The sequence below is a fragment of the Silene latifolia genome, chromosome 10 (genome assembly GCF_048544455.1).
Source record: "Silene latifolia isolate original U9 population chromosome 10, ASM4854445v1, whole genome shotgun sequence".
In the NCBI taxonomy this organism is placed as follows: Eukaryota; Viridiplantae; Streptophyta; class Magnoliopsida; order Caryophyllales; family Caryophyllaceae; genus Silene; species Silene latifolia.
The window spans coordinates 50,719,839-50,745,926 of NC_133535.1; positions in this window are offsets into that span (position 1 = coordinate 50,719,839).

Sequence of the window (26,088 nt, forward strand, 5' to 3'; positions counted from 1 at the left end):
GTGTAGGATTAATGGGCACGGGTTTAAGTGGTGTTTGGAGCGGGTTTTGGGCTCGGGTTTGAGCACGCAAAACAGAGGGGGAGGGGGCTGCTTGTGTTGCGGGCTGTTTGGGGAGTATTTAGGATGGGATTTGGGCCGTGGGTATGGGGGTTCGAACTGGGGTTGGATGGGTAGAGGCCTAGGTTGGTTAGTGTACTCGGGATTCGTGCCAACTCGTAAAGAAAACGGGCTCAAAAACCGAGCTATAATCGAGCTCCAAAACGTGTGGTTAAAACGAGTTTTCGATTTTCAAATTCGATTTTACAAATCGATTAACACATTAAAATAAACGATTTTTCAAATCAAATACACTCATAAAATGATTTTTCAAATCAACTATTTATTTTATTTTCAATAAAATAAACTTGAGAAAATAAATTCAAAATAAAATAAAATGAATTCACCTTAAAAAAGCTTTAATTTAAATATCATTTAAATTAATAAAATGCTCCGTCGACAACGCTCATTCTACATCGTAAAACGAACCCAAATAATGACAATGACAACTAAAGAATACATGTGTCCTATCATCATCGGGTGTTTGTCGGGTTCTCTATAAATTCCAATATCGACGGATATGGGTATCTACAGAGCCCTCACTTTGACTGAGGCTTGTACAAGGCAAAAGTCAAAGTATACCCCAGGTCCCTTTCGACCTGAGGATTCTGCGGGTTGTTTATAGTCCATTAGACTTGCGTATATAAGCTCACCAACCATAAGAAGAGACCATACCTGAAACTTCGCTGGGGATTGACTCTTACTTTTGTTGTGTCGAATTATCGTCGTTGGTCGTTGACCCATAAAATGCATATATGGTGGATTGAGCCTTATCCTTAGGCGCCTACGTATCCGTTTCTGACGGAATCAAACCCGCGTCGTAGTTCGGAATCGCGACACATGCCCAAAGTTTATCATCTGCTGGCACCTGTCCGAAATTCATCATCTGTTGACACTTGCCCAAAGTTTATCATCTGCTGGCAGGTGCCTACATGGGACGGGACTTTCCGATGAGGTTGCCGCCACTTTCATCATTTGCTTTCAGCTGCGGAATTCTTCCATTTCATACTCTGGTATTGAATTGAATTCTTGGTGGATGTCATCTTTTACATCTTGATAATGGTCTCTGAAGCCAACGGCTTCAGAGCCCCCCCCCCCCCATTTGTGATGGCTCTAAAGTCGAAGACTTTAGAGCCCCCAGTTGAAGCATATCCTGCTATATTTGAAATATAGAAAATGTACTAGCAATAATCATCACATAAGCACATTTGGATCATCGATCTTAAAATTGGATCATTTGAAAGATTGGGTCATCGACCCGAAAATTGAATTTGAAAATTTTGAATAATTGGGTCATCGACCCGAATTTCGAATTTGTCATCATTTAGAGTATTGGGCCATCGATCCTTCAAAACTGAATTTTGAATTTTTTTGAATTTCGAAGGATTGGATCATCGACCCAAGAAGATTCCACTACTTGGATCATCTATTCATAATTTCCAAAAAGTTTTTGGAATTTTGAAATTTTGAATTTTTTTGAAATCGAACCTTGATGGGTGAGCATGAAATACGACTCAGACACTCCGTATGACCCGTAAACAACGTGGGCGTAGCCCGCTACAGTAAAACAAAAAAGGAAAATAAAACCACAAGTGTGCACGGGTTTTAATTCAATTATTGACTTATTGGGGGTAGAAATGTAAATTGGCCATTCTGACGCCAAAAGATGACAAACGGGAATCACAAGGTCGTCGGACTTGGGACGAAGATTTCGTATGGCATGGGCATGCTCCCTAGGGCACATGGGAATCAAGATCACTTGGCATTGACAAGGTGGATTAAACTCACAGAACAACAACGTTGGCTTCGCCCAGACACTAAACACAGACTGATTATATGAGAACACTTAGACATCACACATCACTCTTGTTGGGAACATTCCGTCACTCTTTTCCTCGCCTCATTTCTTTTCAGCGAGTTTTCATCATTTCTTACCACCGCCTTCTTTCTTTTCAGCGGGCTTTTACTATTTTTCTTCCGCGCCTTCTTTCTTTTCAGCGGGTTTTTCATATTTTCTGTTCCCAACATAAACCCACATCTATGTGACTCAGCATCTTTGCCTAAACCGTTCGATAAGGCTCATTCTGAGACTTGATACTATTCATCTGAACCTATATCCTTATCCTAGCTTACATCGAGTACTAAGACCAACTCAAACAAAGGTGGCTTCATTTGGACTTGGTTAAGACCCGTAAGAAACCAACAAGATGACAACTTGGTTGATGAGTGGATTGAATCCCTTATTCTGAAGGACTGCCTACGTATTCGCGTGGAGCGAAATCAAATCCGACGTAGTTCGATCATGGTGCATAAACATGGCATTTTGATTGTGTGTACACACTCGAAGGTTTCACCTAAGGTATCATGTCATATCCCATTCTAGCCTGTAAAGTACCGTTAAATCCCGTGTTTGAGGTTAGGTGTAAAAGGCTTGGATCTTTTGGGATGTGGAGCTTGGTAATAACAAGTTGGAATGGTTAACCATCATTCTGAAGGTTTTTTTTGTGGTGCTAAGGCCAAGGGCTATGGCTGCTGATGTGGTTGGAATGGGTGTCTCAGTTTTGATGAAATCCGAGTGCAAATGGGTTGGAAAATAATGTGGGTTCAAATCTCCATATCTGGACCCTAAAGGCTAGGTATAACAGCACAAGCGGAATGATTTTCAAAATTCCTGACTATCCCCTTGTAACCGTCTCAGGAAGGACTTAGAGGGTAAAGAGGTCACTACTTACGCTTTTGGGCTTCGCCCATTGAACCTCAACTATGGGTACTTGACTTGAATTCTGGCTTTCGTAACTTCGACATTCAACCAAAAGCACTCTGCAATAACTTCAACATTTTTTTTTCTTTTTTCTTTTTCTTTCATCTTTTTTTCATTTTTCTTTTTTTTTTTTCCATTTTTTTTCATTTTTCCAATTTTTCTCTTTTTCTCATTTTTCATTCTTTTTCATCTTTTTTCTCTCTTTGAAAATGATCTTCTATTCATTCTCTTAGTCATAAATGGATACACCTTGAAAACTGGGCTTCGCCAACTAATTTGGGTAGGAACTAACAATTCCTTGTTAGAACGGGTTGGTCTCTTCTCTCTTCGAGAGGGGATGATTTTATGGGGAAAAGGCTTGCCTTCCGTCATCGATAGGAGAAACAAAGAGCTAGTTCGGGTTCGTCATAGAATCATCTAAAAGCTTGTCATAAGCACTGGTTCTGATGGAGGTTTTCTACCGCCAGACATGGAATAGGTAAAGGAATCAAACACGGGATCCTAGTGTACCTTACATTATGAAATGGGACATATTTCTACCCTAGGGATCTCTTTGAGTGTGTTGTGCATTTTATCATGATTTTAGAATGATTGAGGATTGAAAACAAGACAAATTGGGAAACGAAACTGCAACCTTTTATTGGAATGGCAAAAGTTTAACAGACTCGAAAGAACGATTCCTAGGACACACCCTAGGTCATCGCGGAACAAACGACTCAACTTCAAGAAAAGAAAGTCCTAGACTCGACTCGACTAAGATAAGAAACAGATCCCGACTCATAATTTTCAAATCTAGTTTTGAGCTTTCCCTTGTTCAGTTGTCAACTTAGATGCTCGGCTCTCGTCCTTGATCCCTGTGATGGTTTGCCTCCATCCCGAGGTAGTCCTCTGAGGATCTACGCTAGTGATGGAGGTTGGTGAATCGAATTCTCTTTTATTAACTTCGTTAATGAGAGGAGTACATTCTAGAGCAAGACTCCCGACTTGAATTTCATTCTTCGGGTTTGGCAAGAATTCAAAGCAATCCACAAATATTTTCCCGATAAACACCCCTTTCAAGTGACATGGGCGGATAAGATGGGAATAATCGACATTGTCTTCGACAGAAACAAAGTTGGCGTAATCGCCAAATGGATTGGTGATGTTATTGGGTTTAACAGTTGGGATTGGGAGTGTTCCATTCTCAATCATGTCTTGGATTTCGTGCTTCATCGATAGCACCTTTCAAGATATCATGGCCTTTCCCTTGATGAAAGGCACAGTAGGCATTTGGTTTATACCATTTACCTTGTTGATCAGCGGGAGGGTCCGGAGTTGGACCAATAGGCTTCAGCTTTCCTTGGGCTATGAGCCTTTGGAGAGCGTATGTATAAGTGCATCCGATATCGGTGAATGCCCTAGGTGTTTGGCGCTGCGACTTCTTCGATTGCCCTTCTAAGAGATTGATGGCTTCATCAATATGGGCGGCTTGCCCTTAGACGATGAGGCCCCTTGGTACCCTTTCGGCCTTTCAGCCTCTGCCCTTATGACATCATCTTCTACCTTTATCCCGATTCTTATCAATTCTTTGAAAGAGCCAAAATTCTGGTATTTCAGAGCATTACGGTAAACAGGTCGTAGATTCTTTACGAACTTATTTACCATTTCAACTTCATCAGGCTTCTTGGCTAGTTTCACGCTTTCAGCGCGCCATCTTGCAAGGAAATCGGTAAAGCCTTCTTTTTCTTTCCGTGTCATCACCTCCAATGTTCTTATGTTGGTTTGAATCTCGACATTGTCGAGATAGTGCTTACGAACTCCACCGTAATATCTTCGAAAGTGGGGAAGTTCTTAAGGTCCAGTTGTAGAACCACGTCTTGGTGTTCATCCGAGAGATTGGGCGAAAATTTCAGAGAGCATGTCAGCAGGTACTCCCTTCAGTGCTAAGTACCCCTTATAGGCCTTAACATGGTGGACTGGATCTTCTGTGCCTTTAAACTTTGGGATATCAGTGAGTACCATGTTCGTGGGTAACTTATCCTGAACTGAGGCATAAGCCCTAGCATTTTCGTAGTGGATGTTCTTCCCCTGGGAGAGTTTCAGACGGTCCTCAATGAACTTGAACCGTTTCTCCAGATCTGTCAGAGGTGGGGTAGATGAAGAGGAATCTTCTCCCAGCTTGGATTCGATCACATCCATTCTGGCCATCATGAGGTTCACGACCTCAGTGAGTTTGTTAACAGCATCTTCCATTGCTTGAAGTCGGGTTTTTGGCGGCCTTTCTACAAGAAAACCCCGAACTGAGTCAATATTCAAATGCAAGAGCCCCTGCACACTTAAGGACATGACACCAACTTGACTCAAGCAAAGACTCGACTTAAGACTGACTAACCAAAAGGTTCGACTCACGGTTGAATTTAGACCTCGATTCATTTTAGACTCAACAAAACGACATGACTCAAGCTGTCATAGCTCGATTCTAAACTGGACTCGGTGTGACTAAACCCGTGATTGGACTAACATAGCCCATAGGCTTAAGTGAAACGCCCTAAATGGCCTAGCTTGGACGCTTCTGTGGACTATCCTAGACCAATTGGTCGACCCACATGACTCGAATCCCAAGAGGTGAGCTTGGGTGACCCAACAGGGTCGTGTTCTAGATACTTAGGACGAAACACGCCTAGCCAAACACGGCCAGGACCCGGACAGGACTCGACGCATTTCATGCTTGGTTAAGGTTCGAGAAATATTTTGGATTGAATTAAAAAAAAACGAATAATCGATTTGAAAATGAGATTTAAAATGGGCAGCATGCCGGCTATAAAAGCTTATTTTGGGCCGAAAAATCTAGTCCTACTTGGGCAGCATTCCGTGTTTTTAAAACCATGCTATTTTGAAAGTAAGTTGTTCACAAGTTCGGTTTTGAAATCGATATGGAAAATTTGAAAAGACTCGGGAAATTCATTTCGCACATTGTCATTCTCATGTTATAAGGATGTATGCTCCTAGACATCTCTAAGTCTCGACAAGTCTTCTACAAGAAGGTCTATGCCCTCCATCCTTTTTGGGTCTTATAGAGCAAGGGCCTTTAGGTAGAGTACCTAGAAGAGCATCCCCACCATCAAGAACCACGACGAGGCGGAGCGGAAGCAAGCAATGTGCAAGTTCCTGGCATAGTGGGACGTCGCCCCCCACGCGTCACAAAGAAGCGCTGGGACGGCTCGGGAAAGTCCTTAAGGGTTTATGCATGAATCGTAGCACTATGAGTAATGTTTTACTTTCCAATACTTTCTTTTTAAGTTTCACCTCGGAGGAAAAGACCCTAGAAACAAAGTGTAACTAGTCCTCTTTTCCCCAGCAGAGTCGCCAAACTGTGGACAAGGCCCTCGGGAACTGCGTCCGCGGGATCCACACTAGGCATAATCGACTCGAGGTTCTTTCGAATCGAATTAAGACAAATTAGAGTCGCCACCAAGTTTTTTGGGAACTTGGAACCGTTCAAGTCAACTTTACACCTTTCATCGAAAAGCATAAAGCCAATCGACTACGAGTGATTAAAGATAAAGACTTGTACCCCAAATCACTCGATTTGAATGACTCTCGTAATCCAATGGTATTTAGACGGATCCACAAACCATAGATCTTGAGTAAGGGGTGAGGGTACGTGTTAGGAAGCCCATAAGGACACCTAACCCCGCCCGTCAATAACGGCCTCTACTAAGTCAAGTATCGGATTTCAAACAAGGTCATAGCTACTACGATATATGATATGCAAACATCGTTTTAAAACCCTAACATGTGAAGTTTCTATGTTGATTTAGATGCAACTAAACTAACTTTGTCAAAGTTGTAATTTAGCATGTGGGTTGATTGATCTAACAACATACAAAACAAAGCAAACAAGGCTTAGGGGGAATGGGGAAGCCGTTGGGATCTATCGTATTACAACCCAGGCATTTCATGCCGACGCAACGATAAATTAAAGATACAACTCGATCTAAAATACAACGCTATACACAAAACCGTACATGACACATTACACGGCCAATTCGGCCTAGGGAAACGTGCACAAGAGGGGTGGCCCACGGCTTACATGACTCACGGCCTTGGGTCACTCCTCGTGATGCGTGCTTTCACTTAATCTTATCGAATTAGACATAGGGCCACACACCAAAGCATGCATTAGCATAAATCGGGCCATGTCGCTTTAAACAACATGCGATTTACTACGCTCTTACATGCATTGGGGCACAACCATCTAACCAAACAAGACTAAGGTTTTTGAAGAAGTTTTGACTCGATAAAAGTAAAACAAACTTGAAAGTTACAACTCGATGAACAAACTATAAATTACAAGCTACGAAACGACAAAGAACAAATGATATAAAACAAACGAAACAAGAAGAGGCACGGCCACCCTCACGGCCTAAAGCCACATCCACCCTAGTTCCTAGGTTAGATAGATTTGCAAAGTGATGCGGGATGCACATTAGAAAACGATGATAAAATAGGTCAGAAAGCTTCGCCTAAAACCGAGTGCTCTACACGGCCTAAAGGGTCGAATTAGGTCAAGTTCGCTAATTAATTTAACTCATCGAGTGTTAATAATAAGGTGCTAATCACGCACTCTTATACTAGCGAGAAATTATGTGAAAGAGAAAGATGCATTCAATTAAGTTACAGAATTGTTAGTTGATTTTAATGCTTGTGTCGAAGCCACCTAACGTGTCTAATTAGGTTATTAAATTGATCTAATGTCATCTAAATAAGTCATATGTTAACAACCAGAGGTCGAACTAACATGCAACGGGTCCTAGGGTAGGTCGAATTGGTCGAAACAAACGAGGGGTCAAAAACGAGGAACGAAGTTAGAATTCGTTTTGTTAATGCCCTACCTTGAACACGAGGATATGTAAATGAGACGGGGGATACGACCGACCGATGTGGCGGATTACTTTCCCATCTCAAGTCAACGCGGGTGTTCATGGTGGTACTTTAACTCATACTCGGACTAAACTAGTTTCATAGTTAACGATATCAAACGATAAACAAAACGATAAACAATGTAAAACGAAACAATAAAAAAAAAACATAAAAAGAACGAAATAAAAGGGAGAAGAGGAGGATTTGATGCACCCTCAACCTACATGTATCATTGACACCGTCTTGGGTCGTAATCGATCGTAGATTTTATCTCGAGAGGCCGTCGTCGACGAAGGAACAAAGTAATAACACGTTTTCTTGCAAATCTGGACAGCAACTTTCAAACTGCAATTTCTCACTCGTTTCACGGTGAAAATTAGATTTAAAAGATGTTTTGAAAACTATAAAGAGAGGAGAACAAAGATATTAAAACAATCCATGCTTGTTTTGAATTATTGGGCACGAAAAACGAGCACAAACAGAACTGGACAGACAGGAAAAGCCGCGAAAACAGAGTGTATGTCACTCTGTTTTTCGAGGGGATTCGTGTACTCTCAAGGGCAATTTGGCTCGTGAATCTTTGTCTAAGATGTAGATGGATGTTGTGTGGTTAATTAGGAACAAGAAACTCGAATTATGATGGAGGTTTGAGGGTTGAACGAAGGGTTCCAAAGAGGACACACAAACTGATTCTCAGTTTTGTATGTCGGTTTTATCGAGGGTTTTTGAGAGGCAATTAGGGTTTGTTTATGGAGTTTAGAGCTTGTAAGTGACGGTAGTATGTATGGAGAACTTCGAGGAATGAATGTATGGTGAAGGGGGGGGGGGTATTTATAGAGAGTTAAAGTAGGGTTTGATAGGGCAACAAGCAGTCGGGCTCCCTTTGCATAGCTGCTGTCCATCAGCTAATTCGTGGGGTTTTTAGGGTTTGTATGGGGGGTTTGCTTGGTGGTTAAGCTAAGGTAATATGGTTAGGATACTAGGGTATGGTGTAGGATTAATGGGCACGGGTTTAAGTGGTGTTTGGAGCGGTTTTGGGCTCGGGTTTGAGCACGCAAAACAGGGGGGGGGGGGCTGCTTGTGTTGCGGGCTGTTTGGGGAGTATTTGGGACGGGATTTGGGCCGTGGGTATGGGGGTTCGAACTGGGGTTGGATGGGTAGAGGCCTAGGTTGGTTAGTGTACTCGAGATTCGTGCCAACTCGTAAAGAAAACGGGCTCAAAAATCGAGCTATAATCGAGCTCCAAAACGTGTGGTTAAAACGAGTTTTCGATTTTCAAATTCGATTTTTCAAATCGATTAACACATTAAAATAAACGATTTTTCAAATCAAATACACTCATAAAATGATTTTTCAAATCAACTATTTATTTTATTTTCAACAAAATAAACTTGAGAAAATAAATTCAAAATAAAATAAAATGAATTCACCTTAAAAAAGCTTTAATTTAAATATCATTTAAATTAATAAAATGCTCCGTCGACAACGTTCATTCTACATCGTAAAACGAACCCAAATAATGACAATGACAACTAAAGAATACATGTGTCCTATCATCATCGGGTGTTTGTCGGGTTCTCTATAAATTCCAATATCGACGGATATGGGTATCTACAATCATTATTATTCAACGAGCCAATATATGAACGGATGACCTAATTATTCTTCTCTCATGTGTGCATAATCATTCTTATTTCACTATGCCTATCTTACTATGCCTATTAATTGTAATCTCTTCTTACCTCATGTGATGGTTTATTTATATTGGTTTACTTAATTGAGTTCTTAATTACTTGAATTTTGGAAAATTGTGGTTGGGAGAACCCTGAGTTACTCCCTACTGACTATGGCGTTCATGTTTACAGGAATGACAGGTTCGTGATGCAGATTATATGGGGAAAGCGTGTGAGCTAGCGAGAACGTTGACCCTTGGACTTTAGCTACCGTTTTCATAGACTCACCTATCTTTAGACTTGTGCTTATTCCTGGGATATCTTTTTCCCTAACACACTTTGTTTTTAATTATAAACCTTAACTATTCTACTTTTCATTTCCGTTTGATCCCGGATTGTGGATTTCGCACTTTAAACTTCAAAAAGTTTTAAAAATCTCGTATTTTCCGCTTAGATTTATTAGTTCTCTTTTAATGCCCTATCGAGAGGTGTCACAGTTGGTATCAGAGCCTATGTTACTCCCGACGCAGACACTTGTATCCCAAACTTAAATGTGAACTTGACCTTGAATAATAAATGAGAGATGGGTAGAACTGAGGACCTAAGTTGGTAGTCTCTTTGTGTATGCTATTTGTTAGGTGCTAACATGATTGATTTATTTGGTGTCTTGAGAAGATGGTGCGACCAACCAAGGTGGAGAATACTATCAGGGAAGCCCTTACTCTAATTATTCGGAATCAACGGAATGCCAATGCTCAAGTCAATCATCGCACTGCCGTGGCAAGAGACCCTTTGTGCCCTCATCTTCGTCATCTGCTAACAAGAAGAAGAAGCCCGTTCCAAGACGACACGGACCAAGTGGACAAGTGCAAGGTGGACAAGCTCCCTCGTCGGAAGACAACCCTTAGGAGACCAACAAGTGCTTCAAGTGTAGGCAAGCTTATCACCCCGGGATTGGATGTTATGATATGCCCTTGAAGTGTTACCATTGCAAGAAGCCCGGACATCTCATCAAGGATTGCCCCGAGAAGAAGATTACTCCTCCTCTCATGCTCCGGAAGCCAAGCCAAGAAGAGTCATTCATGTCGAGAATCAAGTCGGAGCCGCCGTTCCTCCTGACACCGCTACGAGTGTGTTTTATATCCTTGATCAATCTTACCTTACTTTTATCCCGTAATTCTCATCCTTTCTTTCTTTCTCGTTTGCATTACCTTGGAGGCTAGTTTGGTGCCCACCCGACCTATCCTTCGTTTTTGTTTCTCCTTCCATAACATCTTTTATATGGATCTCTTTCTCTTGAAGGATGTCCTTACCGTCCTGAAGATTACTTCCTCTCCTAGAGTACCTTGTCTTAGCCCTTTATCTTTGTGATTCTCTCTTTCGCAACTCTTCTCTCATATCTTGGAAGTTGTCTTTGTACCTTTCTTCTTATAGGACTGATGTGACTCTTAATTGCGCACATTTAGTCCCCTAACTGAACCAATTTTGCGTACTATTATAACATTTCATAGCCATTTTATCCGTCAAATGCTTTCTATTCTACTTTCCTAGTGCATTTCGTATGTTTTGTAGGAAGGAAGCTAATTAGGCGGAATTCCCGTCTCCCGTGCATATTTGGAAGCTTATTGATGATATTGGATGGACTAGTATGAAAGAGGAGGGAAGAATAAAAGACCAACAACACAAGAATAAGGAGTATGCAAAAGGATGAAAAGCAAGGACCACTCTGAGGAACAATCCGAACGGCTTAGGCAGAAGACGCTCGTCTCCTCACCTATCAAACCGAGCGGCTTAGGCAGAAGACGCTCGTCTCCTCACCTCACAATCCGAGCATCTCCCTCCTTGATCCGAGCGGATGGTGATGACGCTAGCGCGATATGCTCATCTCCTTGAAAGACTTGCATTTCTCCACTTTAAAACTTAGCATTGTTACTTACCAATTTATCCTTAATTAACCTAGTAATGCACCATTATATGTACTCCATTGGTAATAATCAAAAAATAAGTTCCCAGAATAGAAAATCCTCTTAGATTAGATTAGGAGTAGATTAGAATAGACTAATCTCAATCATTCCACAAAATTACACATTAATCTTTCCTTAATTATTGTTCAAGTTTATTATTATTGGGTAATTGAAGATTATTGGGTTATTATTGGAGAATTGACAACTCTTGATCAATCAATCAATCAAGTTCTCTTCTTTTATTCTTTGCTTTATTATTTGGAATCATCTTCATAGGTATAATCATCTTTATCCTTGTTTAATTATTGTTAATCACTTTCATTTATTCATCATGTTTTACTTTGTTAATATGATTGGCAACCTTATTAGCATGTTGAACTTGATAATGAGTGAGTAGTCTTCTAGCTAGGGTTAATGGATAATTAGGGGAAACAACATGGGGAATGATTCATGCTTAATCTAATATGTTTTCATAATTAATTTGCTTGCTTGTTGTGATTTCAACTTATGCACATGTTATGTTCGATGAAATGTGTGCCTATGAATCCTTGCATTTTTTACCCATCACCTATCTTTTCAATGAGACTTGTAAGACATAAACCAACTCGAGTCTCGTTAGACCATGTGTGGACAGCGGGCCGCCCACGGGGGCGCTTGGTGAGAAGCGAAAACAAGCGTTTGCATTTTGTATGGAGTCGCCACCAATTTTTATGGGAAATTGGAACCGTTCGAATACCTCATGTCATGTCAAGACATAAAGTAGTGACATGAACACTAAGCAATCGTTACCCTTAGCATTCTATGTCTAGAATGACTCTCGTGGATGCCAATGAACACGGGTGCTCACGGAGATCTGGAGTAAGGGGTGAGGGTACGTATTAGGAAGCTCTTTTGATCGAACACCTAATCCCGCCCGCCTCGATAGCGGCCTCTACTAATGATTAGGGAAGTTATTCGTACTCGATGTATCGTCGGCTATAATGCATGCAATGCAACATCCAAGTTTTAATCCTAACATGTGAAATTAGCTAAGTCGGTGAACAATTAATTAGGCAAACAATTGGGTCAAAGTAGGATTTTAATGCTCGTTTACATGTGAAGCATACAAAACAATGAAAGGAATACAATAAATATAACTATGATAAAAAAAGAATTACATTAATTACAACGGATTAGGCGATTTATGTCGAAAGTACCGCTAAAACGGATGATTTGATAAAAAAGGAATAAAGGAATAAAACAACAAATTAACGAACAGGAATTAGCGATATTACGAATATTAGTTAATTGATACGTAAACTAATTAATATAGGTCAAGGCAGAAAAAGGAGTTCGGGGACGAAGTCGTCCCGGAACAAAGCGCAAGAGACATCGCGCCCTTTGGAAGAGGCGCGATTCTTTGCGCGTCTTCTGCTCCAAGGACGAACTCTGGCTGTGAAGCCAAAACTGCAATTGTTAACGTTAATTGGTGAATTTAAGGGATTGATTTAGATTATGTACTCGGATGAAAGTGATTTACAGATTATTTACATGTGATTGAGGTCATAAAACATGGATGAAGACGGAATTAAAGACAGATTAAACATGTGAAGGGTCGATGTTAATGAACGAATCAATCAAGCGAATAATTAACTAAACATGATGAATTGATGGCGGATTAACAATGAACATGGTGAAAAATATATCAACAATGAATCCCAGAAACTCAATATGAACGAATTGAATCCCTAGAACTCGAATTGAATATTATTGACGAAAACCCGCAAATATGAATTACTTGGGATTTAAGTCGGATTAGATGAATTAAACATGTGAATGAATGATGAAATATATGATACAATATACATGCTAATTATTATGATTTTATGACGGAGAATTAACAGACGAACAAACAAAACAAATAAATTTGATACGAATTGCAGAGGACGGAGGAAGAAGAAAAGAAGCGAGAATCTGCGCGGCCCTCACAAAGAGGCGCGCAGTGCTGCGCTCCTTTGAAGAGGCGCAGCGATTCTTTGCGTCTTTTCTCGACTGTCTGTCTACTGGAAATCCGCAAAACAGGTTTTAAAGACGGTTTTAGAAATCGGTTTTAATGAGATACTTTCGACATAAACCTTACAATTGTTATGGAATAATAAAAATACAATAAATAAAAGGAATTATACACCCTCAGACTTACATGTTGACGGAACGAGAAGAACTAAGAAGATCGATTAGTGATGCTCGACGCGAATGCAAGGAAAGAGTGCCCTCGAAAGAGGAAAACGATTTAACAAGTTGATTAATTAGATTGATTGAGTGTAGTGGTCAAATTGGTCGGTCATGCAACGGAGAGAGGTGGTACCGGAAAGATCCGAGCTTACGTGGTCGGAAGTCCAAGCACGTAGGCGCCAATTAGTAAGAACAAAGTCTAGAATGCAAAGGGAGAAGAGAAGGGCGGACACTCGCGTGAGAAATATGAGGAACGAAAGCTCCTATTTATACTAATCACGTGAAGGAATAGGGTTTCGGAGACTCTTTGGAAGTGAATCTCGGAAAGATATAAAAAAGATACGTAAATCATGCAAAGAAGGGCCTGGGAAGAGGCGCGCGCCCATCGCGTCTCTTGGAAGAGGCGCAAAGACTGGCTTTGCGTCTGTTCCCGAGAGGTTTCCTCCGCTAAGAAAGATTTCCGCGTTTTAGTTATGGTAGGACGGATTTATTCGATTATCTTTTGAATATTACGGGATATTATTTGCCAAAAGATAAAATTTGATGAATATGGAATAGAAATATCCTAACATTCCGAACATTCGACTCGGGATTTAACAAATATCGAAAAATGGAGACGGTTTTTGACCCGGACTCCGAATGTACTCTAATTATTGCCAAAACGACCGTATCGGCACGTAGATGACAACTAAGAGGTTGACATTTATATTTGAGCAATCACTTGACGATAATCTTCTTTAATCGTCACTAATCGTTCCGCGAATCAAACATGCGGCCCAATCATCACTTTGGGTGGTTTTGCGAGGGGTGCGAAACGAGGTGTCTCAGAGCCCCCACTTTGACTGAGGCTTGGACAAGGCGAAAGTCAAAGTATAGCCATCAGGTCAATCGAAGATTACAACCTGACGACTATGGCGACGCGAGGCGGTTCAAAGGGTCTGAACCAAGGACCTGTCGTCGGGAACATTTTAGAGTCTGTCGACTATCGGGGAGGGTCGTTTAAAGTCCATTAGACTACGTAAGGAGGCTCGCCAGCCATAAGAAGAGATCATACCGAGACTTAATCGATCTTCGCGGGAATAAGAGATATTGAAAGCGGCGGGACGTCGGTAGAAACTGGGGGATCCGCTGCGTCGATCTCGAGCGAATGCAGCGAAATTTGGAAGTTGAATCTGCTTGCGTCGGTCTCAAGCGAACTCTTGTTGGGGACATATTGACGACGAGGAACATCTTGATCGTCGTGGGAAAGAAAGTCTCGAGTGAGCAGTACTGCAAAATACTACTGCGCCAAAATGGTTGAGCAATACTGCGAAATACTGCTGTGCGGGATAAAATGAATTCGGACAATACTGCGAAATATTGTCGCACTGGATAAAATGCGGGCCGGAACGAAAGGAAATCGTCGAAACGGACCAAAGCGATAAAATGTCATCGAGGAAGAGGCGCACCAAAGATGGGCCCACGAGTAACGAACTCATAACGGATTTTTGAAAATCCACCAGGAGGGAAACAAAGGAAGAGGCGCAGCAAGAGCTGCGTCTCTTGGAAGAGGCGCAGCGCCTGCTGCGTCTGTTCCCCAATTCGGCAATTCCGCGTAAAAACGCGAAATCAGAAAGGTTTTATTTCATTTCATTCGAAACATAAATCCTTCAATTTCTCTCTCAAATCTTCACCATTTCTATCAAGGTTGGATTCAAAAGCTTGCTTAAAATATGACTAATCGAGGTATGTGCTTTAATCTTGCATTAATCTTCCATATTTGTCGAATTTTGAGCCGCGAACATTAGGGTTTTCGACCCAAATGATCGAAAATTTGGGGCTTTTCCCCCAAATGAATTTTTCATGCCAAATTGATACTAGAAACGAGTAGTAGGCAATGTTAGGAACATAACCATGTATTTACTTCGAATTTTCATCAAGTTTTGAGCCCTTGAGCGAATTTTGAGACGGTTTCACAGCTAGATCGAAAATTGCTTCGAAAATGGCCTTAGGATTGCCCATTTGTGATGAAATTTGATAGTAGGGACCCTTGGATGATGGGTAAACTTCCCGTCATCTCGGAAGTTTGGTTTGTGACAACTTTTGCAGGACACTTTTTAGGGCATAATCGCCATTATAGCGAAATGCTGCCGAATTTTCGACTCGAATTCGGAACTAGGCTTTGACTTTGACTTGACTTGACCCTATTCATCACATGAGTAATTGGGTTTGGCGGGAACATGGCCAAGGATGGCCGGAAAGGGGCGATTTCTGGGCCTTGAAGGCTCGAAAACTACTTAACAAGGGCTTGTCGTCATGTGACGCGGCCTGGATTTGCTTTAATCGTTGCAGGTGACGATGCTTCTTCTTCTGGGAGAGATCCCATGGACATAGACGCCGCTGTTGTTGAGGAGGCTTTAGAGCAGGCCTTCACCGCCGCGGTGATGGCTGCTGCAGAGGAGGTTCCCGAGGAGGAGGCTACTGACGAGGAGGAGATTCCGAGACGGGCCCACCTCGGACGAGGGGGTCGCCAGCTGAGAGGTGCTCCTACGTGGGCTGAGACTTGGGAGAGTAGGCACCTTGTGTGGGCTGCAGAGGGTCACTTATCCTACAGGACGGTGAAGAGCTTGGTAAATAGGAATTCCCTAACTCATTACCTATCCTTTTCCGTTTTTGTTCAAATCTCTTTCAAATTTATTCCAAAACTAAAGATAGCTTTGTTTCAAATCATGATAGGAGGCCGGGAACATCCGGTCGTTCTCGGGGTATACGACGGCGATGGAGCACTACGAGCGGGCTGTCGGAGGAGGAGAGAGGGCCATGATTGAGCGCGGAGCGTTGGTCCTCTCGGTTCGGGTTTGGAGGGATATCGTGAAGAGGAAGTTGCGGGCCAACCTTAGCCTGGTTCGCGCTTTCTTGGATCGATTCGGGATACGACTTCCACATTTCACCGCCTTTTGGTGAGGTGGGAGTCACCTGGAGGACTATGGCATGATTTCTCGGTGCAGTGCGGGATCGAGGAGATGGTGTGGCCGGAGGCTGGCATGAGGGCGGACTCGGCCGAGGCGAGGAGGTTGATCGGCTGGAACTTGTCGCCGAAGGTCGCGCGGTGCGGGTTTGGTACCCAGTACCTATGTTCGAGATTACTTTGCGGGGAAGAACCCGGCATCGGTGGTGATCGATGGGAGGGAGACGGCTCCTCCTCCTTGTACAGCCGAGCGAGGGGCTCGTCTGTGGCTTTGGTGGTTCTTGTCTTCGATTTACCTCGGAGACAAGGGTGAGAGGTCACGACGAAGCTCCTCCCCTTTCTTTCGACTGAGTTCCTTAGGGCGTTGGGACCGGGTCATCTTTGCTGGTTTCGCGGTCCTCATCCGCTTTATGAGGGCCATGGTTCGCCCGGAGAGCGATGGAGAAGGGGACTTCTCCCGGCGCCGTTTGATCGGACCGGGCTTTTGAGGTATGAACCTTCCTTTAGATCAACGTAAATTCCTTTCTTTTATCAAAGATCGTCATTGACCATTTCGCTTTACAGGCGTGGGTGTACTCTTACTTTCCGGACCTCGCGCCCAAGAGGACGGAGCCGTTGGAGAGGGCCTATCCCGTGGTGAGGGATTGGGTCATGTGTTGGACGAAGAGCAAGCGTTCTTCTCACAACGTCTACCGGCGGGATGTGAACGCCCTTCACCGAGCAAATGAGTATCCCATTTGTATTCATTCACATCTTCTCATATTTTGTTTTCAATTGATCATAGGAATGACCTTTGCCTTCATATTGTGACAAAGGGTGCCCACCTTGGGCGGAGTACGCTGGAGCGCCTCCCTTTGTTCTTTGAGACCCTTCGTCCTAGGAGTTCGAGTCGACCGTTGTTGTGGACGTCGATGGGTCCCGTATGGTATCCGGGCGAGCGGTTAGCTCGTCGGTGCTTTCGGGCGCGTTGACGGTTCCCGTCGATCCTCCTAGGACGATGTTTAGGAGCCTTCGAGGCCGAGAGGGAGGCGGACCTGGCCGGTGCCAGTGGCGACGACCTTCTTCTCCCTGAGGAGGATTACTCGGCGTTCCTTTACGGGAGGTTGGCCTATTGGCCGGTAGTGGTGAGTATCCTTTGTTTTCTTGTTGATTTGATTTTGAAAATTACGACGAAGGATCATCGATTAACGAGAGTTGTTTTGTCCTTGTAGGAGGTTGAGGCGGCGGGCATCGAGCCCCCGAGTACCCCGAGACCCTCGAGTACACCGACGCTTTGGGAGGACGACGATCTCGAGTTACGTGACTTTGACGTAGCCGTGACGGATCTTGGCCTAGATGACCGGCAAGATCGATTCGGAGGGTAAGCTCTCATTTTGCATAGTTTTCGTGTAAGAACACGTTTGATCAATTTGTTTAATTTGCTTTGAGAATTTCCTTTTGAAATGCGAGTCGCGCCATCTCGGTTCGTGGCACTATGGAGGGTGGCCAACCGGCTACGAGCTACGGCCATTGAGGCACTCGTCGGTGGTCGAGGTCGTCAGGTATGAACCTTTGTGCCCATTTTTCGATCTTCTTTTTTTTGAGTTTTGGTTTTCCAATTGAGTTGATTGACGTGAGCCAATTCGTTGCTGTTTGCAGGGTGACCGCGAGTCAGGACGAGAGTTGGCCCAGGCTCGGGAGGAGACGGCTCGCTTGTCGAGGGAGCTCGAGTTTCGGGATGCCGAGATCGCCGCTCTCGATGGCGAGAGTTCTTTGAGTTGGAGGGTGCCCAGCAGTAGCTTGTGTAGTTTTGTAGATTTGTACATTTTGATTTTGAAACATTTTTGGACTTGGTTTGGGGCGCAAGCCCCCAGTTTTCTTGGATTTGATTTGGTCGGGGCGCAAGCCCCCAGTTTGCTTGTACATTTGGACTTGTTCGGGGCGCGAGCCCCCAGTTTGCTTGTATATTTGCTTTTTGTCTTGTATATATGATGGCCTCGAGTGCCTTTCTTTCTTTGGGTTGTTTGTTTGTACCGCAGTTAGTTCTTGAACAGTTTGGTAGATAACGGTTTATGCCGTTATCTTTGTCGCCGAAATTTACATGGAAAATCACGCGATTCACACATTTTATATACATATAAGGCCTTTAATTAGCGCACAATGAGACTCAAAAGAAACGCAAAAATGCAAAAATTTTGCCGGAAATGAAATGACAAATGACCGGACGGTAGGGAGGGTTACCCCCGAAAAAAAAAGAAAAATAGAAATTTATAAGTTAGAAAATGTAGAAAAAGAAATTAAGAAAAGGAAATAAATATGTAAAAGTTTGAATAATAAAAAGAATTAAATGGACAATTAAATACACAAATGTGATAAAATGGCGAAAATGTCAATGTCGCCTCGAAATGCGTGCCCGCGAAATTAGGAAATCCCAAAACATGGTAAACTTCCATAGTTTACCAAAATAAAATCCCATAGGAATAGGAAATCACGCGCGTTATAGAATTAGGAAAGATCCAAACGCGGAAATCACAGAGTGAGCACTGGGAAGAGGCGCGAGCATGAGTCGCGTCCCTTTGAAGAGGCGCAAGGAGTGCCGCGCTTTGTTCCCGAGAGGGGTTTGTTACGACGGATTTTGGAAACAAAAATTAGTATAAATAGAAGCGCTGCCGAAGCTTTGAATCATATAATTCTTCCGTCTTTTCTTCGTCGCTTCTCCTAAAACTCCTATAATAAATTTTCAAGAGAAAAATATCATCATGAATACTTTGGAGGTTCGCTTGAAGGAATGGACTAATGAGTTTTCGAACACGGAAAAGCACGACATGGGTGCTTATAATCTTGGGTCTTTATTGAGTTTGAAACTCATCAAGGTGGTGAAACCGTTCTTAGATGCTTGCCTTGATTATTGGGATCCAAATTATCATGTATTCGCCTTTCCAGGAGGTGATATTTGTCCTTTTCCAGAGGAAATTGCTGCTATTGGCGGTTGGGACCCTGAACACTTACCTGCCATCCCTTCTACTGCTCAAGGGTATAAGAGTAAGTTCAGAGATTTGCTTGGACTTACTAGACTCGAGGTAGATCGTCTTGTTACCCCGAAAGGCGTGCGGATGTTGGATTTTATAGACCGATTCATCAACAGGGCCGACCCTACTGTCTCTTATGTTGCTAGAAGGAGAGCATTTGGCTTCTGTTTGTTGCATGTGTATGTCTTTCCGGGACATGTTGATGAGGACTTGAGAGGTGATCCTCGCCTTTTGAGCCTTATTGAGCAAATGGAGTCGCGCAGAGCCCGGCTTATGTCATGGGGGAGATCATTTTGGGTTTGGATAATAGGAAATCCAACCGCGATCTGCCGTTCTTGGGAAGTCCCGTTATCCTACAGGTAAAAGACACCTTCTTTTTCTCTTTTTTTCGTTTTTTTTTTTTGTTGTTTTTTTTTTTTTTTTTTTTTTTTTTTTTTTTTTTTTTTTTTTTTTTTTTTTTTTTTTTTGTTGGTGTCTAATACCTGTCTTGGTAGGTTTGGCTCATGGAACGCTCCGATTGCTTGAGCCCCGGTTCATGCACTTTCCTATCATGCCCGTATGATTTCGATGAGGACACGGTTGTACATGGTGGACTTCACCCGGTCCGTGACTATTGGAAGAACAAGTCAAGACCGATGACGGCCCTTTGATCAGGTGGGTTGTACCGTGGTGGCACCTCAAGTCTGTCACTGGGGTGTCTTCTTTAGATCCCACTAGGTCCGTGCGCATCCCTGGATTGGAGTTTATGGTGTGCATCTTTCCTGAGAGGTTGATGAGGCAAGTTGGGTTGAAGCAAATGATCCCTAGGCTTGACACCGTCCCGCAGACTGCTATGGCGTTGACTACCGAGAGCCGAAGAGAGTGGGCTATGAAATGGGCCCAGAGAAACATGTGGTTCCTGAGCTTCTCCTCCAGTGCCTTGTGGGTGTCGGACTCTTATCTGAGGTGGAGGAAGGCTGCAACTTCGGAAGAGCGCGAAAGACTGAGGAAGCGCGAGCCCGTTGATTACAAGGTGCGCGAGGGAGAGAAAGAGAAAGAGAAGCATCTGACCGAAGGAGAAGAAGAAGCCGGCTTTCAAGTCATTCATCCTTCGAAGAAATCAAAGACTACTCTGCCCGCGAGAGATGGTGGTTGACAAGAATGGGAGAGTCAGGCCTCGAGAAAGACCGTTGGCGATTAGGTCTGAAGTGGTGCAAGAGCGCCCGGCTCGAGGTCGTGACAAGAAATATGACAAGAACGACAAGGGCAAGGGAAAGATGGAGGAATAGCCCAAGTCCTAGTTATTTTTATTTGATTAGTATTATTATTGTTGTAATAAAAAGGAGGGATTTTTAGAATCCTAGCCTATCTATTTTTATTATTTGTCGTATTAGAAATTGAATGAAATAAAAGAGGTTAAATGGTTATGAAACCGTTGGCATTTTCTTTAATTATTCTTGTCGAATTTCAGATGCGATGCAAATGTCCTTCTATTTACATTTATTTTATATATGATGGCGGGTTGAATCCCGTGAAGGATTGCCTACGTATTCACTTAAAGAAAGCGAAATCAAACCCTTGCGCGTAGTTCGAGTAAATGTAAAAGAATAATTGTTCGAAGCAAGAGCTTGTAATGAACATAGAAAATAAGCATGAGCTTTACTTACTCTGGAGGTGCGAATTTTAGTTTGTTTGATGATATGAGGATGACAAGTTTGCCAAGATGCAAGAGCATAGTGACATTCAAATGGGCCAGGGGCCGCTTATTTAGTGCCACAAGAGCGACACTTAGGTTTACGCGAGGCGCGTTTCTGTTCTATCCTAGGCATAGTACCGTTTCAGTTGGTCGAGATTTGTGGGGTTTGAAAACTCATTTCCATCCAGGTCTGTGATTCTAACCGCACCCCCTGGGAGTATGGATTTGACTAGATATGGTCCGGCCCAATTAGGTTTGAATTTCCCTCTCGGGTCGACAGGTAAAAGAGCTCTAACCGACTTGAGAACTAAATCTCCTTCTTTGATGTTTCTTGGCCTAACCCTCTTGTTGAAAGCTCGTTTGATACGTGCTTGATATGTTTGGACATTATGTAAGGCACGTAGCCTACGTTCATCCAAGAGGATGAGTTCTTCGTATCTATCCCTCTTCCAATCGGCCTCCGGATTTGACTTTCTAGTAGAATACGCAAGGATGGTATCTCTAGCTCAATCGGGCATGTACGGCTTCCATGCCGTAGGTCAAATAGAAAGGAGTAGCCCCGGGGCGTCCTGACTGATGTACGATACCCCCACAAAGCGAAGGGTATTTTGCTTGGCCAATCTCTATAATTGTCAGTCATCTTCTTGAGGATCGTGACGACATTTTTGTTAGCCGCCTCTACCGCGCCGTTAGTCTGTGGTCGATAGGGCGAGGAGTGATGATGCTTGATCTTGTACTTGGCTAGCAATTGTTCGGTTTCGGCTTGGAAGTGGGACCCATTATCGCTAATGATCTCATGCGGGCAACCATATCGACAGATGATGTTGTTTTGTATGAACTTTGCCACATTTTTGGTGTAAGAAGCGGTGTAGGAAGCCGCTTCTACCCACTTGGTGAAGTAGTCAATCGCTACTAGGATGAAACAGTGACCTCCTGTTCCGGCTGGGGTTATTTTCCCAATTATATCAATTCCCCATGCGGAAAATGGCCAAGGAGATGTCATTGTATAGAGCAACGAAGGAGGGACGTGTTGTACGTTCCCGAAGATTTGACAGTTGTGGCAATGCCTCACATACTTGATGCAATCGGATTCCATTGTGGTCCAATAGTACCCTAGACGTGTGATTTTCTTTGCCATCATAGGCCCACTCATGTGAGGACCGCATTCTCCGTCGTGGACTTCTTCCATTACTTTTCGTGCCTGTGAATGATCAAGGCAACGTAGGACTACACCAAGAGGCGTTCTTTTGTACAATTCTCCTTGCATCAGGATGTATTGGGAAGCTAGTAGGCGTATAGCTCGTTGTCCCCTTTTGTCCATTTCTGGCGGATAGGTACCGTTAAGCTTGAAGTTTAGGATTGCTTGGAACCAGGGTTCTTGTGCGATTTCTTCTTCATCGGTAATTTGATGGACATACGCTGGCTCCGACCGTCGTTCGATACACAAAGGCATTTCCATCATGTAATCTGGCATGTTTATCAAAGATGCAAGTTTCGCAAGAGCGTCTGCAAATTGATTTTCCTCTCGAGGTAGGTGTAAGTAGGTTACATGATCAAAGAATTGAGCCACTTGGTCTATCCTGGCCTGATAGGGTGCAAGGCTTTCACTTCGGATTTTCCAGGATCCCGTGATTTGGTTGATGATCAGTGACGAATCCCCATGCACTCGTAGGTTTTTGATACCTAAGCTAACTGCCGCTTGTAGTCCAATGAGACAAGCTTCATACTCTGCAGCGTTGTTTGTCACCTCGAAGTCGAGTTTGACAAAGAATCGGTGTATGCTCACCTTCAGGAGAAATGAGCAACACTCCTATCCCAAATCCTCTTAGGTTTGATGCTCCATCAAAGTATAGATCCCAAGATTCTACATCAGTCTGAAGTATATCCTCGTCGGGAAATGACCAAGTATCTATGGTTTGTGCGTCATTGATGGGATTTTCTGCGAAGAATTCGGCGACGGCGCGACCCTTTATTACTTTCAGTGGCACATATTTGAGGTCAAATTCGGAGAGCATCATGGTCCATCTTGCCAGACGTCCGTTGAGAACGGGTTTCTCGAAGAGGTATTTGACTGGATCCATTTTGGAGAATATCTTGACAGAGTAGCTAAGCATGTAATGGCGTAGCTTCTTTGTTGCCCACACAAGAGCGAGGCATGTCTTTTCGAGTTGTGAATATTTGCACTCGTATTCCAAGAACTTCTTACTTAGATAGTAAATAGCTCTTTCTTCACTTCCTACGATTTGAGCTAGCATAGCACCCATGGCGCTTTCGATTCTTCGTGAGATATAAACCAAGAGGTTGATCTCGTTGTGGTGGCATGAGCACTGGTGGTTTAGCCAATATCTCCTTGATTCTGTCGAATGCCTTTTGACAATCGTCGTCCCACATGGTGTGGTCTGTTTTCTTGAGCTTCTTGAAGATAGGCTCGCAAATCATCGTAAGTTTCGATATGAATCGACTTATGTATTGCACTTTTCCCAGGAATCCTCTGACTTCTTTTTCTGTTTGAGGTTGTGGCATTTCGATCAGAGCTTTGATTTTGGAAGGATCTATTTCTATGCCTCGTTGGCTAACGACGTACCCTAGGAGTTTGCCAGATGTCACCCCGAATGTGCATTTTTGAGGGTTGAGTCTCATATTGTACTTCCGTAGCCTTGCGAAGAACTTGCGAAGGTTCGCAATATGTCCCTCTCTTTCCTTGGATTTGACAATCATGTCGTCTACATATACCTCGACTTCCTTATGCATCATGTCATGTAGAAGTGTGGTCGCGGTGCGTTGGTATGTAGCTCCGGCGTTGATCAATCCGAACGGCATTACTGTATAGCAATAGGTTCCCCATTGGGTGACGAACGCGGTCTTATGCATGTCTTCCATGGCCATTTTGATTTGGTTGTAACCCGCATACCCATCCATGAAGGATAGTAATGCATGGTCTGCAGATTTGTCTACCAATATGTCGATGTGAGGTAGAGGGAAGTCGTCTTTTGGGCTTGCTTCGTTCAAATCCCTAAAGTCAACACAAACTCGGATTCTCCCATCCTTTTTGGGCACGGGTACTATGTTAGCTACCCAATCGAATACTCGGAAACTTTGATGAACCCGGCTTTGAATTGTTTGTCAACTTCTTCCTTAATCTTTAGAGCCCACTCTGTTCTCATTCGTCGAAGCTTCGCTTCACAGGTTTGAAACCTGGCTTAATCGGGATTCTATGTTCGGCGATATCCCCGTCGATCCCTGGCATGTCTTTGTAGGACCAAGCGAAAACGTCTTTGAATTCATTTAGGAGGTCTATGAAATCGGTTCTTTCGGTTGAGCTCAAGGTAGTCCCTATCCTAAGTTCTTTGGGTTCTAGTTCAGTTCCCACGTTGATGGGTTCGGTGTCCTCAATTACAGGTCCCCCTTCCTGTAGTATTTCTTTGGCTACGTAGGGAGGTATTTCGGTCAAGTCTGGGTCTTGGTCATCCTCAGTATCATCATAAACAGAATTGCACTCAAGATAACGCAAAGAGTAAGCAGAACCTGATTTATTCATATTAAGATTTGAGTAAAGTTGAAACAAAGAAGCCAACTGATCCAAGGATAGTGGCGGCAAAGGGACAGTAATTGGGGCATTTCCCGAACTACTGTGACTACTCGAAAATAAGCTAGGAGAAACGAGGGGAGTGGGGATGACGACAGGAGTAGACTCTCTAATGACTCCTCTAGATTCTGACTCTGACTCCGACTCCGACTCTGATTCGAATTCGTCGTCTTCTGGTTCTTCTTTGAACATCTCTCCTTCTCCAGTGGTGAGCTTGAAGAGTCTTCCTTGACCGTTGGTCCATTTGATTGATTTTCTCCACCCTTTCTGCTTTGCTTGGTGTCAATTTACGTGATCAAAGCGGTGGGGTTGAAGCGATCGTCTTGAAGTATCGTAGTAATGATCTCATCCTGCGCGGCCCTAACAAATCGGTCCTCTCCAAACAGGAGGCTAACAGCTTGTTCGTCTAAGCAAGGTGCTTGACGGGTTTTGACGGTAGGAACCGTTTCTGGAGGGATGAAGTAGCAATCGTGAAAGATCTCAATTCCGGCTAACTTCTTTTCGAGGTAATGCCAAGGTTCGGGAAATCCATGAAAGAGTTCCGAACTTCCTTCTTGAACGAAGTATCCATTGAGGGTAGGAAGATATGGCCTCATTTGGACTCCTACATACTTGCGGTTTTGGACTTGGGCGAGCATTTCGAGAACTTCTTCTGTTGTGGGTTTGTACCCTAGTCCAAGTGGTATTCTCGATGAGTTGCCTTTCTTGTATGGCGCGAAGGTGTTTTTCCGAACTGGGTTCAAAGGCATTCCAGGGAAGTATCCTTGGTTTTTGAGAATGTGGTTGACCACCAAGTTGGAGTAGGGATTATAGTATAAGGGTGCCAACTCACTTTCTATGACATTTACACTTTGGAAGCCCCCAAGTTCGTATATGGGATCCGCAAGGACTTGATTATTCGATTGCTTCTCGATTATGGCCTTAATGGGTGACGAAGTGATTGTCACAACTTTGCCATTTAGTGGGATCTTGATCTTTTGATGAAGGGTGGATGTTACTGCTTTAGAAGCATGAATCCAAGGCCTTCCCAGAAGTATGTTGAATGAAGCCTCGATGTCCACTATTTGGAAGTTAACCTTTCGTTCGATTGGTCCCGTTGCTATGGTTAGGTTAGCAAGTCCTACCACTTTTCGTCGTGTACCGTCATATGCACGTACACCTTGATTTGTAGGAGTCCAGTCCGACTCTCTCATGCCTAGTTTGTGTGTCGTTTTGAGGGGTATGACGTTGACCGCGGAGCCATCATCTACCAAGGTCATTGGCAC